This window comes from Ranitomeya variabilis, chromosome 4 (genome assembly GCF_051348905.1).
Source record: "Ranitomeya variabilis isolate aRanVar5 chromosome 4, aRanVar5.hap1, whole genome shotgun sequence".
Lineage (NCBI taxonomy): Eukaryota > Metazoa > Chordata > Amphibia > Anura > Dendrobatidae > Ranitomeya > Ranitomeya variabilis.
In genome coordinates, this window is record NC_135235.1 from 643,694,256 (window position 1) to 643,707,763 (window position 13,508).

The 13,508-nt window shown below is 42.9% G+C and overlaps 2 protein-coding genes across 2 annotated transcripts in view; both read left to right on the top strand.

Annotated features, from left to right (window-relative positions):
• The window catches only part of LOC143767376 (uncharacterized), a 125,111-nt gene that overhangs the window by 53,275 nt on the left and 58,328 nt on the right, over positions 1–13,508 (top strand). The window lies entirely within an intron of this gene.
• Positions 1–13,508, top strand: part of LOC143767409 (gastrula zinc finger protein XlCGF66.1-like) — a 69,369-nt gene that overhangs the window by 53,090 nt on the left and 2,771 nt on the right. The window lies entirely within an intron of this gene.

Consider the following 13,508-nt stretch of genomic DNA (forward strand, 5'->3'; position numbering starts at 1 on the left):
AAAATTAGCATATAGTGTTAAATTTCATTATTTACCATAATGTAATGATTACAATTAAACTTTCATATATTATAGATTCATTATCCACCAACTGAAATTTGTCAGGTCTTTTATTGTTTTAATACTGATGATTTTAGCCTACAACTCCTGATAACCCAAAAAACCTGTCTCAATAAATTAGCATATTTCAACCGTCCAATCAAATAAAAGTGTTTTTTAATAACAAACAAAAAAACCATCAAATAATAATGTTCAGTTATGCACTCAATACTTGGTCGGGAATCCTTTGGCAGAAATGACTGCTTCAATGCGGCGTGGCATGGAGGCAATCAGCCTGTGACACTGCTGAGATGTTATGGAGGCCCAGGATGCTTCAATAGCGGCCTTAAGCTCATCCAGAGTGTTGGGTCTTGCGTCTCTCAACTTTCTCTTCACAATATCCCACAGATTCTCTATGGGGTTCAGGTCAGGAGAGTTGGCAGGCCAATTGAGCACAGTAATACCATGGTCAGTAAACCATTTACCAGTGGTTTTGGCACTGTGAGCAGGTGCCAGGTCGTGCTGAAAAATGAAATCTTCATCTCCATAAAGCATTTCAGCCGATGGAAGCATGAAGTGCTCCAAAATCTCCTGATAGCTAGCTGCATTGACCCTGCCCTTGATGAAACACAGTGGACCAACACCAGCAGCTGACATGGCACCCCACACCATCACTGACTGTGGGTACTTGACACTGGACTTCAGGCTTTTTGGCATTTCCTTCTCCCCAGTCTTCCTCCAGACTCTGGCACCTTGATTTCCGAATGACATGCAAAATTTGCTTTCATCAGAAAAAAGTACTTGGGACCACTTAGCAACAGTCCAGTGCTGCTTCAAAAGTGGCTTTACCTGGGGAATGCGGCACCTGTAGCCCATTTCCTGCACACGCCTGTGCACGGTGGCTCTGGATGTTTCCACACCAGACTCAGTCCACTGCTTCCTCAGGTTCCCCAAGGTCTGGAATCGGTCCTTCTCCACAATCTTCCTCAGGGTCCGGTCACCTCTTCTCGTTGTACAGCGTTTTCTGCCACATTGTTTCCTTCCAACAGACTTACAATTGAGGTGCCTTGATACAGCACTCTGGGAACAGCCTATTTGTTGAGAAATTTCTTTCTGGGTCTTACCCTCTTGCTTGAGGGTGTCAATGATGGCCTTCTTGACATCTGTCAGGTCGCTAGTCTTACCCATGATGGGGGTTTTGAGTAATGAACCAGGCAGGGAGTTTTTAAAAGCCTCAGGTATCTTTTGCATGTGTTTAGAGTTAATTAGTTGATTCAGAAGATTAGGGTAATAGGTCGTTTAGAGAACCTTTTCTTGATATGCTAATTTATTGAGACAGGTTTTTTGGGTTATCAGGAGTTGTAGGCCAAAATCATCAGTATTAAAACAAGAAAAGACCTGACAAATTTCAGTTGGTGGATAATGAATCTATAATATATGAAAGTTTAATTGTAATCATTACATTATGGTAAATAATGAAATTTAACACTATATGCTAATTTTTTGAGAAGGACCTGTATGTGTGCACATTGCGGCTAGCCAATCAGGGAGCAGGAAACACCCACAACAGATTGTGTCATTGGCTGCTCAAATCACATGTCCCTCTCCATAATTAGCGGACATCTTGTTTTAGCGCCATATTAACACCGTAACAGAGCAGAGAGGCTGCTCCTGATGCTGGCACTGATAACAGCAAGATTTTAGTTAGTTAGGCGGTTGTATATCAGTCATATAGTGTAGCTAGATGGTGTCCAGTGTGGCTGTTAAATTTACCTTCTGGCACTTTTTTCATTTTGGGCCATTACTGAGGTCCACAAAGAAAGCTTCCATTGTGCTCCATGCACGACTGTAGCATTCTAATTAATATTTTTTCACTAGCTGAATGTGAAACAGCCTGCTGTATCCCACCTTGTCATTTAGTGCTGTGGTGATATAAAACTGTCTGCAGACCTAAGGCACATAAAAAATATCTATAATATTTTCTGTTGCTGAATGTGATACAGCCCACCGTATCCCACATTGTCATGTTGTGGCAGTGATATGTATCTGTGCGCAGACCTAACACGCATTAAAAAAACCTCACATTTTTCTGTTGCTGAATGTGATACAGCCCGTCATATCTTACATTGTCATGTTGTGGCGGTGATATGAACTTGTCTGCAGACCTAACGTGCATTAAAATATTTTTTTTTTTTCTGTTGATAAACATGATACAGCCCGCTATATCCAACCTTTTCATTTAGTGATGTTGAAATTGTTCTGTGTGCAGAGCTGTTATACATTAAAATTAATTTATTTTAGTTTTTTTTACAAATGTGATACAGCAGCCGAGATCTGAGTTTGAAATTGTTTTGAGCCTGTCTTCTAGATTATGTGTATCTTTGGCATCCAATTTCTCACTGGCATCTTTTATACATAGGTTGAGACATGCATCTGTTACACCCATCTTCTGACGAGTATCAAGCGCTCTCTGGTAATTGGTGTTGGGTAAATGAGTATGTATTGTAGGTTGGATCCTGGATCTCATACTTCTCATAGCCGCCCTGTTATTGATCCTGTTGTACATTCCCATTCCCTTTGTCGTCATGGCCCTTTTCCTGATCAGTTCATGTACAGTACCTTGCGAAAGTATTTGGCCCCCTGGAACTCATCAACCTTTTCCCACATATCATGCTTCAAACATAAAGATCCCAAATGTAATTTTTTGGTGAAGAATCAACAACAAATGGAACACAATTGTGAAGATGAATGAAATTTATTGGTTATTTTAAATTTTTGTGAAAATTCAAAAACTGAAAAGTGGGGTGTGCAATATTATTAGTCCCCTTTAACTTAATACTTTGTTGCGCCACCTTTTGCTGTGATTACAGCTGGAAGTCGATTGGGGTATGTCTCTATCAGTTTTGTACATTGAGAGACTGAAATTCTTGCCCATTTTTCCTTGGCAAATAGCTCGAGCTCAGTGAAGTTTGATGGAGATCGTTTGTTTTCAGCTCTTTCCACAGATTCTCGATTGGATTGAGGTCTGGACTTTGGCTTGGCCATTCTAACACCTGGATATGTTTATTTGTGAACCATTCCATTGTAGATTTTGCTTTCTGTTTGGGATCATTGTCTTGTTGGAAGACAAATCTCCGTTCCAGTCTCAGGTCTTTTGCAGACTCTAACAGGTTTTCTTCAAGAATGGTCCTGTATTTGGCTCCATCCATCTTCCCATCAATTTTAACCATCTTCCCTGTCCCTGCTGAAGAAAAGCAGGCCCAAACCATGATGCTGCCACCACCATGTTTGACAGTGGGGATGGTGTTTTCAGGGTGATGAGCTGTGTTGCCTTTACGCCAAACATATCGTTTGGCATTGTTGCCAAAAAGTTCGATTTTGGTTTCATCTGACCAGAGCACCTTCTTCCACATTTTGGTGTGTCTCCCAGGTGGCTTGTTGCAAACTTTAAACAACACTTTTTATGGATATCTTAGAGAAATGGCTTTCTTCTTGCCACTCTACCATAAAGGCCACATTTGTACAGTGTACGACTGATTGTTGTCCTATGGACAGACTGTCCCACCTCAGCTGTAGATCTCTGCAGTTCATCCAGAGTGATAATATGCCTCTTGGCTGCATCTCTGATCAGTCTTCTCCTTTTTTGAGATGGAAGTTTAGAGGGACGGCCGGGTCTTGGTAGATTTGCAGTGGTATGATACTCCTTCCATTTCAATATGATCGCTTGCACAGTGCTCCTTGGGATGTTTAAAGTTTTGAAAATTGTTTTGTATCCAAATTCGGCTTTAAACTTCTCCACAACAGTATCACGGACCTGCCTGTTGTGTTCTTTGGTCTTCATGATGCTCTCTGTGCTTCAGACAGAACCCTGAGACTATCACAGAGCAGGTGCATTTATACAGAGACTTGATTACACACAGGTGGATTATATTTATCATCATTAGGCTTTTACGACAACATTGGATCATTCAGAGATCCACAATGAACTTCTGGAGTGAGTTTGATGCACTGAAAGTAAGTAAAGTCAAAGAAAGTAAAGGGGCCGAATAATATTGCACGCTCCACTTTTCAGTTTTTGAATTTCCACAAAAAATTAAAATAACCAATAAATTTCGTTCAACTTCACAATTGTGTTCCACTTATTGATCCTTCACCAAAAATTTACATTTGGTATCTTTATGTTTGAAGCATGATATGTGGGAAAAGGTTGAAAAGTTCCAGGGGGAGGAATACTTTCTCAAGGCACTGCAAGGACACGTCAGACATATTTCTCCAGCAAACCTGCATCTTACCAGCAGCAACTGTAGGAAATAGGAGTACCATTGTACTGCTGCCAAAGAAAGGGAGCGGAGTTGCCCGTCCAAAAGTTGTAAAAATGCTGCTCAAATTCTGACAGCAGTAAAACAAATCGACTTCTCATCCCTCATATCATACCTGTCTCACAACCCTAAACAGCTATTCAGTACTTTCAATTCTCTCCTGCGTCCACCAGCTCCCCCTCCCTCTCCTCTCATCTCAGCTGAATTCTTTGCCTCACCACCTGGGAACTTGACACAATAACGTCCCACCTCATTCCAAACTTTACCACAGTCTTCATCACAGGCATAACCCACCTCTTCAACCTGTCACTAACAACTGGTGTTTTCCATCCTGATTAAAACATACCTCGATCACACCCATACTCAAAAAGCCCACCCTTGACCCATCCTCTGTGTCTACCTATCGCTCCATATCATTTCTCCGCTATGCCTCCAAACTACTGGAACAACACATGCATTTTGAACTGTCCTTCCACCTCTCCTCTTGCTCCCTCTTTGACCGCTTACAATCTGATTTCAGACCACACCATTCAACTGAAAGTACCCTGACTATAGTCACCAACGACCTACTAACCGCCAAATGAAAGTGACGCAAGTTTGTCCTCCTCCTTCTCCTGGAACTGTCTTTGACACAGTGGACCATTCCCTCTTACTACAGACTTTCTGATCTGTTGATATTAGGCTTGGCCCTTTGTTGGATCTCCTTGTACCTACCAGGCAGGACATTCAGTGTCTCCCAGTCACACACCACCTCCTCATCTCGCCCCCTATATGTTGGTGTCCACCAAGGTTCAGTTGTAGGACCGCGAACTATGCTTAGAGGGTGTACGCGTGCACACCCTCCGTCTTAAAGGGACTGCCCGCATCAACCTAAGGTATTCCCAACCTATAGCTGGGCGACACCTTCTATTTAAGGCTTCTCCTCCAATATGGAGGTGCGTGAGCTAAGTTGTTAGATTGCCTTGCATGCTTGCTAGTTGTCAGGGTCCCCAGGTCCGCCTTTCTGCTTGTCTACCCTGTACCCATCTGCTCTTACCTGTCTGTGCCCGTCTGCTCATACCTGTCTGCGCTCTTCTGTCCATCAGCTGGTCCAGATCGCACCTGCCAGGCCCATCTGTCTAACACCCAGTCCAGCCCGCACCTGCCAATGCTTTTCTGTTCCTCCGCCGGTCCCATCAGGACCTGTGGTTCCAGAGTCCCTACAGTGCCTGTCTGCATTTTTCATCCATTCTTTAGGGCCGTAGCAGCTTACCCGCTGTAGGGGGTCAGCTGCCACATTCTGTAGGTAAGGCAAGGGGTAGCACCTGATGCCACCTCTTTGTACCTCCTTGGGTTGCAGTTTTCACCTGCTGCCACTTGTCCGAGTAGGGATTTGGTAGGCCACCTAGTTACTCCCCTTGCAGGCTTTCAGAGGGATACAGAACAGTGATTTCACCACCTTGCCCGTTAGTCTCCATCTGCTGGGTTGGCTGTAGTGAAAGATGTCGGTCCCCGCTATACTAATTCTTCTTTATTGCAATTGATGCCACTTTGTGTCTGCCACTAATTTTTGTAAATGTGTAGGCTCCTGGTTGGGTCTCCTTCATGCATGTTGCCTGTAGCAGTATGCCTCCAAGACCATCAGGCATCACACTTCCTTGGACTCAACTACCCCCGTATTACTATCCTTAGATGTTTATGACAATGGTAGTCTACAAAACTGATATTTGTGCCACCTGAGTGTGGCTCAGCATGAAAGCAGGTAGAGATGTTGCATGTGGTATCAGGGCTCCCAGCACAGGAGGCCTACAACGATTCCTCACTCACCTTGTCTTACTGTGAGGTTCAATTGAAAGCTCTAAATGCTGTCCCAGACCCTGATACCTCATTCCTGGCTGATTGCTGCAGTTCCATGCTAAAATTTGTACTGTTGGTGAATTGGGGCCACTTTCCTGGTGTCTGTCCTTCATTTGATGTGTTTTGGCAGCATCTGGGGCCATAAGATGTTGTGCATGCATTTGTTTTTGCCTCCCATTGACGTGAATGGCGTTCGGTAATGTTCGGCGAATATTCAACGAATTGATTGGCGAATATTCCAAATTTGTCGATCATAAACCGAACATGGAAATTTTTGCTCATCTCTAGTAGTAACCACTAATGCAGAGAAGTTACAGATTCTTCTTAACCGTTTTCTGGTAGACTTTATGTTGAATTTTTTTAGGGTACGCTAGTCAGACTTTTTAGACTTGTTTTTTTATGCATTGTTGTTGGCAAAGTATCAATGGATGATATTGCAAAGACGCATTTCGGATTGAAAAAAGGGTCCAAACTCCATTCATTTCTTCTGGCTGTACAGACGAGATTGCTGTAGTCAATCACTGGCCACAACACCGCTGCGTTATTTGCTAAAGCGGTCATATGTTGGTATGGAAGAGGAATCGCGTAGACTGGCGGCATACCTGGGCCGTATTGTGAGAGGAGCGTCAAGAAATTAATAAGGTGAGTATGCTATCATTATTTTAACACATGCTGGACCATAGTGTTTGCAGACCATGAGATAATATAGGTTTAGCCTGGGTCTTTTCATTTCCAAAAACTTTTGTAACCTGAATTCAGGATCGGGACTTAAAGACTCTGAGATAATACTGGGACTCCTAGATAAACAATTTAGAATTAGTGTCTTTAGTTGTGACACATGAAATAACTGAGTATCTGCAAAGATGCTGGAATGTGCTGCTTGTAGCCCATGGAAATTACCTGCTTGATATGGACTCTTTGGACAGAGGTTGAGTGGAAAATAAATCTAACGTGACTTACAATAATCCACAGATTACACTCCAAAGAATTGATGCAAATTGTGTGCTTCTATCAGAAATTATATGCTATGGTAATTCATTCAGAGGAAAGGCTCACATAAATAACTGAGGACAGACGGTTGGCTGCGGGAAGACCAATTAGAAGAAAGTACAGCAGTTTGAAAACCAGTCCACCATCACTCAAATACCCCAACAATCAGATGGTAAATCTGTTAGAAAGTCCTGAGATCAAGGAGGAATTAGAAACAGGTTAAGGTAACAAGGCCAGATGAGAACATTATATTTGTTCTGTTCACAAGTAGAGCATGCAACCACAATATCCAGAATATCCTGAGCTAAGGTATAGAACCAGAAATGTTGAGAGATAAAATCCAGTGTTTGTGTACACCTGGATGTCAGTCATCTTAGGGAAATGTCCTTTTAGGTGTTATGTCTTACCTGGTGAGGTGGATTTTCAAAGCTATTGTTCTGTGCAAGCAGTTATAGTGCATCATCATCAAATGATGTTGGTGCAGCAGGAAGGTCCGATAGGAGCAAGGGAGGCTGCAGTGACTGTACAGCAACTTAAGTTCTTGAATAGTAGTCCACTATGAAGCTGGAGGCTCAATGTTGAGAGACTGGTGAAGAAGTGTCAAGATAGTTGCAAATCAGAGTAGAGTTAGTCATGAGGCAGAGCAAAGTATATCACAGAAGCTATGTGGACTGGTTATACAGTGTAGCAAAGTGCTTCTGGAGGCTCAATGAAGAAATGAACAGCAGGGTAAAGTAGCAGAGTTGAATAGGTCAAGTCAGGACATTCATTGTTTATATGTATCAAAGTTGAGTGGTGTATCAGAGCAGGGTTAGAGACTATGTTAAAATGCAGAATGATGTTGAGGAAAGTAGTGGCAGATATGAGCTACCTGAGGTCTCAGGTGATGAGTCCCTGCCCGAGCTGACTTATAAGGCCTTAGAGCATAACGTCAAAGGAGTGTGCCAAATTAGCTGGGGACGAAACTCAGAAGATGCCAGTAGAGAGAAAGGATGGAGAGTCCAGTGCTGGAGCTGGAACAATTGAGCTTACCGTGATAGAATCTTCTTAATTTGATTCTGTTCATTGAAGATCTTTCCAGGAAGGGATTTACACTGAACTGAATTTCATTATGATCAGTATTGTGAGAAGAACAAGATAAGGCTTACTCTGAGGAAAGCTGCAGTATACTCTGAGGGGAGCTGCAGTATACTCTGAGGGGGGCTGCAGTATACTCTGAAGAAACAAAAACACAAACACGAAAATACCTCTGGTCAGTAAAAAGTTAAAGGCATAAAAATTCAAAATTTAAAGGAAAGGAGCGCCATTTTACTTTTCAATGCAAAATTGACTGGAATTGAGATGGGACGCCATGTTGCGTTTGGAGAGCCCCTGATGTGCCTAAACATTGAAACCCCCCACAAGTGACACCATTTTGGAAAGTAGACCCCCTAAGGAACTTATCTAGATGTGTGGTGAGCACTTTGACCCACCAAGTGCTTCACAGAAGTTTATAATGCAGAGCCGTAATAATAAAAAATCATATTTTTTCACAAAAATGATCTTTTCGCCCCCAATTTTTTTATTTTCCCAAGGGTAAGAGAAGAAATTAGACCACAAAAGTTGTTGTGCAATTTGTCCTGAGTACGCTGATACCCCATATGAGGGGGTAAACCACTGTTTAGGCGCATGGCAGAGCTCGGAAGGGAAGGAGCGCCGTTTGACTTTTCAATGCAAAATTGACTGGAATTGAGATGGGACACCATGTCGCGTTTGGAGAGCCCCTGATGTGCTTAAACATTAAAACCCCCCAGAAGTGACACCATTTTGGAAAGTAGACCCCCTAAGGAACTCATCTAGATGTGTTTTGAGAGCTTTGAACCCCCAAGTGTTTCACTACAATTTATAACGCAGAGCCGTGAAAATAAAAATTCCTTTTTTTTTTTCACAGAAATGATTTTTTAGCCCCCAGTTTTGTATTTTCACAACGGTAACAGGATAAATTGGACCCCAATAGTTGTTGTCCAATTTGTCCTGAGTACGCTGATACCCCATATGTGGGGGGGACCACTGTTTGGGGGCATGGCAGAGCTCGGAAGGGAAGGAGCGCCATTTGGAATGCAGACTTAGATGGATTGGTCTGCAGCCGTCACGTTGCATTTGCAGAGCCCCTGATGTACCCAAACAGTAGAAACCCCCAACAAGTGGCCCCATATTGGAAACTAGACCTCCCAAGGAACTTATCTAGATGTGTTGTGAGAACTTTGAACCCCCAAGTGTTTCACTACAGTTTACAACGCAGAGCCGCGAAAATAAAAAATCCTTTTTTTTCCCACAAAAATGATTTTTAGCCCCCCAAATTTTTATTTTCCCAAGGGTAACAAGAGAACTTGGACCCCAAAATTTGTTGTCCAATTTGTCCCGAGTACGCTGATACCCCATATGTTGGGGTAAACCCCTGTTTGGGCACACGGGAGAGCTCGGAAGGGTAGGAGCACTGTTTTACTTTTTCAACGCAGAATTGGCTGGAATTGAGATCGGACGCCATGTCACGTTTGGAGAGCCCCTGATGTGCCTGAACAGTGGAAACTCCCCAATTCTACCTGAAACCCTAATCCAAACACAACCCTAATCCCAATGGTAACCCTAACCACACCCCTAACCCTGACACACCCTAACTCTAATCCCAACCCTAATCCCAACCGTAAATGTAATCCTAACCCTAACTTTAGCCCCAACCCTAACCCCAACCCTAGCCCTAACCCTAGCCCTAACCCTAATGGGAAAATGGAAATAAATACATTTTTTTAATTTTATTATTTTTCCCTAACTAAGGGGGTAATGAAGGGGGGTTTGATTTACTTTTATAGCGTTTTTTATAGCGGATTTTTATGATTGGCAGCTGTCACACACTAAAAGACGCTTTTTATAGCAAAAAAGTTTTTGCGTCCACATTTTGAGACCTATAATTTTTCCATATTTTGGTCCACGGAGTCATGTGAGGTCTTGTTTTTTGCAGGACGAGTTGACGTTTTTATTCGTAACATTTTCGGACACTTTTTATTCCGATTTTTTGTGAGGCAGAATGACCAAAAATCAGCTATTCATGAATTTCTTTTGGGGGAGGCATTTATACCGTTCCACGTTTGGTAAAATTGATAAAGCAGTTTTATTCTTCGGGTCAGTACGATTACAACGATATCTCATTTATATCATTTTTTTATGTTTTGGCGCTTTTATACGATAAAAGCTATTTTATAGAAAAAAATAATTATTTTGGCATCGCTTTATTCTGAGGACTATAACTTTTTTATTTTTTTGCTTGTGCTGCTGTATGGCGGCTCGTTTTTTGCGGGACAAGATGACGTTTTCAGCGGTACCATGGTTATTTATATCTATCTTTTTGATTGCGTGTTATTCCACTTTTTGTTCAGCGGTATGATAATAAAGCGTTGTTTTTTGCCTTTGTTTTTTTTTTTCTTACGGTGTTCACTGAAGGGGTTAACTAGTGGGACAGTTTTATAGGTTGGGTCATTACGGACGCGGCGATACTAAATATGTGTACTTTTATTGTTTTTTTTTTATTTAGATAAAGAAATGTATATATGGGAATAATATAAATATATATATATATATATATATATATATATATATATATATATATATAATATTTATTTTTATTTTTTTTTCTTTATTTAGGATTTTTTTTTTTTTTTTTTACACATGTGGAATTTTTTTTTTTTACTTTGTCCCAGGGGGGGACATCGCGGATCGCTGATCTGACAGTTTGCACAGCACTCTGTCAGATCAACGATCTGACTTACAGTGCTGCAGGCTTACCAGCGCCTGCTCTGGATCCGGAAGTAGTCCCTGCAGGACCCGGATGCAGCCCCGCGGCCATTTTGGATCCGGGGCCTGCAGGGATAGGAGGTAAGAGACGCTCGGAGCAACGCGATCACATCGCATTGCTCCGGGGGTCTCAGGGAAGCCCGCGGGGAGCCCCCTCCCTGCGCAATGCTTCCCTATACCGCCGGAACACTGCGATCATGTTTGATCACAGTGTGCCGGGGGCGGTCTGTGACCGCTCCTGGCACATAGTGCCAGATGTCAGCTGCGATAGTCAGCTGACACCCGGCCGCGATCGGCCACGCTCCCCCCCGGGAGCGAGGCCGATCGCATATGACGTACTGTCCCGTCGGTGGGAATTAAGGCCCACCCCACCTCGACGGGATAGTACGTCATATGGGTTTAAGGGGTTAAAAATCATGGAGGTCATACAAAATACTAGATGTAGCAGTTTTTGATGTGGGGTATATTTATTTTTGCATCAACTAATTTTAGTAAAATTGAAGATTTTGTAATAAAAGTTATATTATTAAGCTTACTTTCATGACTTTCATGTTATAGTTTAAAAAAAAAAATTCTATGAAATTCAATTTTGACAATTTTAGAAATTGTTCTTGTGTTTATTGAGACATTGAATAAAACCTTACTTTTCTAAGGTCTACTCACTTATGCTGAGCACTGTGTGTGTGTGTGTGTGTGTACAGTATGCATGTATGTGTATGTGTATATATATATATATATATATATATACATTCTCTCTATCTATATATATATATATATATACCGTATATACTCGAGTATAAGCCGACCCCCCTAATTTTGCCACAAAAAACTGGGAAAACTTATTGACTCGAGTATAAGCCTAGGGGGGAAAATGCAGCAGCTACCGGTGAATGTCAAAAGTAATAATAGATACCAATAAAAGTAAAATTAATTGAGACATCAGTAGGTTAAGTGTCTTTGAATATCCATATTGAATCAGGAGCCCCATATAATGCTCCATACTGTTCATTATGGCCCCATAAGATGTTCCATATTAAAATATGCCCCATATAATCCTGCATAAAGGTTAATAAAGGCCCCATAAGATGCTCCATAGACACATTTGCCCAATATAATGCTGCACAAATGCTGATTATGGCCCCATAAGATGCTCTATAAAGATATTTGCCCCTTGTAGTGCTGCACAAACGTTATGGCCCTATAAGATGCTCCATACAGACACTTGCCCCATATGCCGTAGTGCCCTACAAACGTTAATTATGGCCCCATACAGACACTTGCCCCATATAGTGCTGCACAAACATTATGCCCCTATATAGTGCTGCAGAAACGTTATGGCCCTATATAGTGCTGCAGAAACGTTATGGCCCCATATAGTGCTGCACAAACGTTATGGCCTCATATAGTGCTGCAGGAATGTTATGGCCCCATATAGTGCTGCAGGAATGTTATGGCCCCATATAGTGCTGCAGGAACGTTATGGCCCCCATATAGTGCTGCAGGAATGTTATGGCCCCATATAGTGCTGCAGGAACGTTATGGCCCCATATAGTGCTGCAGGAACGTTATGGCCCCATATAGTGCTGCAGGGACGTTATGGCCCCATATAGGGCTGCAGGAACGTTATGGCCCCCATATAGTGCCGCAGGAATGTTATGGCCCCATATAGTGCTGCAGGAACCTTATGGCCCCATATAGTGCTGCAGGAACGTTATGGCCCCATATAGTGCCGCAGGAATGTTATGGCCCCATATAGTGCTGCAGGAACGTTATGGCCCCATAGATGCTCCATACAGACACTTGCCCCATTTGCTGCGATAAAAAAAAAAAATCACATACTCACCTCTCCGTCGCTCAGGCCCCCGCACTTCCAATAGTCACCTGCTCCTCGTTCCGGGCGCCGATCTGTCTCCAGCACTGACGTTCAGCAGAGGGCGCGCACTGACCACGTCACCGCGCCCTCTGACCTCAGCGTCACTGCTGGAGACAGATCGGCGCCCGGAACGAGGAGCAGGTGACTATCGCGCAGCGCTGCGCTCCCCTCCCCGTATACTCACCTGGTCCTGCCGCTGTGTAGATCCTGCTTCCCCGACGCCGCAGCGCTTCATCCTGTACTCAGCGGTCACATGGTCCCGCTTATTACAGTAATGAATAGGCGGCTCCACCCCTATGGGAGGTGGAGCCGAATATTCATTTACTGTAACGAGCGGGACCATGTGACCGCTGAGTACAGGAAGAAGCTGCTGCTGCCGGCGCCGGAGAAGCAGGGACCGCGCCTGGACTAGGTGAGTATTTTTAGACAGCCCCCGCTCCCCCTCCCCTGCCGACCCCCGGTATGACTCGAGTATAAGCCGAGAGGGGCAATTTCAGCCCCAAAAAGTGGGCTGAAAATCTCGGCTTATACTCGAGTATATACAGTATATATCATAAAATATATAATATTTAAAATACATATGCTTCTAAGGTTGTGATATATAATAATAAGGTTTCTGTTTT